Source organism: Saccopteryx bilineata, chromosome 6 (assembly GCF_036850765.1).
Source record: "Saccopteryx bilineata isolate mSacBil1 chromosome 6, mSacBil1_pri_phased_curated, whole genome shotgun sequence".
NCBI classification, from domain to species: domain Eukaryota; kingdom Metazoa; phylum Chordata; class Mammalia; order Chiroptera; family Emballonuridae; genus Saccopteryx; species Saccopteryx bilineata.
The window spans coordinates 144,905,046-144,908,327 of NC_089495.1; the positions used below are offsets into that span (position 1 = coordinate 144,905,046).

At 45.8% G+C, this 3,282-nt stretch overlaps 1 non-coding gene across 1 annotated transcript; it reads left to right on the forward strand.

The window, feature by feature from the left end:
- Window positions 1-2,489: 2,489 nt before the first annotated feature.
- Window positions 2,490-2,565, forward strand: TRNAS-GCU (transfer RNA serine (anticodon GCU)). Its single transcript has one exon. It is a non-coding gene; the product is annotated as a tRNA-Ser (tRNA).
- The last annotated feature ends 717 nt before the right edge of the window (window positions 2,566-3,282 follow it).

Below are 3,282 nucleotides of genomic sequence, written 5' to 3' on the forward strand. Positions count from 1 at the left end.
GCACTTTGGGGTGCTCAGTAGAGCAGTTTTTCTTTCCTCTGGGGCTCTCGATAACATTCTTTTTAGTGCACTTGCAGTCAGGTGACTAGATTCTGGCTCATAGTAACATAAGCTGCTTTCAGGTCTGGCTGCTAAAATACAGTGTGTCTGTAAAGTCATGGTGCACTTTTGACCGGTCACAGGAAAGCAACAAAACACGATAGAAATGTGAAATCTGCACCAAATAAAAGAAAAACTCTCCCAGTTTAATACCTATTCAGTGTAGTTTGATGTGGGCTCACGCACCAATTTTTTAGGGCTCCTTAGGTAGCTATCCTGTATAGCCTCTACAGACTCGTCACTGACTGATGGCCTACCAGAACGGGGTTTCTCCACCAAACTGCCAGTTTCCTTCAACTGCTTATCCCACCAAGTAATGTTATTCCTATGTGGTGGCGCTTCGTTATAAACGCACCGATATTCATGTTGCACTTTGGTCACAGATTGGAATTTAGTGAGCCACAGAACACACTGAACTTTCCTCTGTACCATCCACATCTCAACTGGCATGGCTGTGGGCTGCTTCGCTGTATACACAATGTTACATCATCATCTGCACATGCACACATGCTGCCATCATTATACAGAAACTGGGAGGGTTTTTTTTTTTTTTATTTGGTGCAGATTTCACATTTCTATTGTCTTTTGTTGCTTTCCTGTGACTGGTCAAAAGTGCACCATGACTTTATGGACACAATGTATCATGTGTGATCTTACTTTCTCTGCCTCTTTCGTCATCTCCAGCTGAAGACGGAAGAACCATAAAGGGACTCCAAGGCCCAAGGACTTAGCTCCATCACTAGATCAAAAAGACTGGGTTTCTGAGTGATCACAGGGAGGGGAGCCAACTGGGATAACTGCCTAGACACCTGTGCACGGGACTTCATGTGACCAAGGAATGAACTTCACTGTTGCTAAGCTAATGAAATTTCAAGGTTTATGTATTACTGCATACTTTTCTGACTATTATGTTTTCTGACTAATAGAGAGGAGTTAGACATAGTTCTTGTCTTTAAGGAGTTAACATTTTGGTTGGGAGAAGAATGTGAATAAATGATTATAAAACAGTATGATCACTGTATCACATGAGATGTCTAAGACACAATGAAGGTAGAGGAAGGAGTAAGATGGGGATGAAGATGGCCATAGACTTCCTGGGGGAAACCCACCATTGTGTATTTCTTGCAAGTACAGGGATGGTTGGGGAGGGTGGTCATGGGCAGGGAGGAGGAGAAGGAGAAGCAGGTCAGTGTTGCTGGAGAAGAAAATATGAGGTTGAGCGTGGTGAAACGTGGGGCGGGAGAGGGGAGCGGATGTCAGACTTTAGATCAGTGGTTCTCAACCTTTCTAATGCCATGACCCCGCAATACAGTTCCTCATGTTGCGGTGACCCCAAACCAAAAAATAATTTTGGTGGCTACTTCATAACTGTAATTTTGCTACAGTTATGATTCAGAATGTAAATACCTGATATGCATTATGTATTTTCTGATGGCTTTAGGTGATCTTGCCAGGGTCGCGACCCACAGGTTGAGAACCGCTGCTTTAAATGGTTTCACATGCCACACTGAGGACCTGGGTTTTCTGAAATCAGTACTGTAGTCCTGCACTCAGGTGATGTCAGAAGTTTGTGACAGAGTGTGAATTAACACCACTTCTTTCGTGGAGAATGTCTTATTATTAAAAAAAAATGTCAGCTGAACTAAATAGCAATCTAATGAAACAGTTGATTCACATTCTGGTATGAGCTTTCTATTTTATCATGTCCAGAAACCCGAGAGCCACACTGTGAGTGGCTCCGTTTTAGACAAACTATTCTGCTTGCTGTGGGTGATGAACTTGAAGGTTGAGTGTATATACAGGACAGGGAGACCACTGGGATATTGGGAAGTAATTCCAGAGGAAAGAGATGAAGACCTAAATGAGAGCATTGGTGGTATGGATGCACAAGATGGAATAGATTTCAGAAATATTCAGTACGGAAGCAGAGTGTAGTGCAGACAGTGTGAGAGAGAGAATAAAATAGGGTCCTGCGCATCTTGACCATGTGTCTGGGTAGATGGTGGAGCCGTCAACTGAGGAAGGTCCACACGTGGACTTGGAGGGAGTGTAAAGAATGAACTTTGAGTACTGCTGAATGTGAAGTGGCCGAGACACCTGGGCAGATCTGTTGAGCAGCCAGTTGATGCTCATTGTCCAGAGCTTGGGGAAAGGGCTCGGGGCTGGGGCTTCCAATTTGAGAGTCAGTATCATAGGAGGTATAGAAAATGGAAATGTAATTCCACAGAATGAGGAAAACAGTGGCCTAGGATGAAACCCTGGGGGATGCTGAAATTGAGACAAAGATCTCATGAGACAGACTTGATGCCCCAGGGCTGAGAGAAGGCAGAAAGGCCCTGGAAGTGCTGAGCTAACTAAAGGTTCGGGAGGGCAAGTAAGATGTCAATGATGCCCTGGCTGGTTGGCTCAGTGGTAGAGCGTCGGCCTGCTGTGCAGAAGTCCCGGGTTCGATTCCCGGCCAGGGCACAAGGAGAAGCGCCCATCTGCTTCTCCACCCCTCCCCTCTCCGTCTCTCTCTTCTCCTTCCGCAGCGAGGCTCCATTGGAGCAAAGATGGCCCGGGCACTGGGGATGGCTCCTTGGCCTCTGCCCCAGGTGCTTGAGTGGCTCTGGTCACGACAGAGCGAGGCCCCGGAGGGGCAGAGCGTCGCCCCCTGGTGGGCGTGCCAGGTGGATCCCGGTCGGGCGCATGCGGGAGTCTGTCTGACTGTATCTCCCCATTTCCAGCTTCAGAAAAATACAAAAAAAAAAAAAAAAAGATGTCAATGACAGTGTCTGCACTGGAGCTGATCCTCAGGATGTCTGGTGACATCTGGAAAGAGAAGTGGTGGGGCGGATGCAGCGTGGTAGCAGGTTTACAAGGGATCCTCAAACCATCAGGACATCTAGGCAGGTCCTTTATGATCTCAGGTCCTGTTTCCGCCTCTGAAAGATCAGAGATTGGACTAGAGGTGCTCAGAGATGCGTTGGGCTCTAACATTATATAGTAATAGATACAATTTTGAACACAAATAGGTGGTGGATACATCATTTTTATAAAAAGTGTGCAAGATATTGGCATGCCATTTAAAAAAAATTTTGATTTGAGAGAGAAGCATCAACTAACTCATTGCTCTATTTAGTTGTGCACTCATTAATTGCTTCTCATATATGCTCTGACCAGGATCAAACCTGCGATCATGTG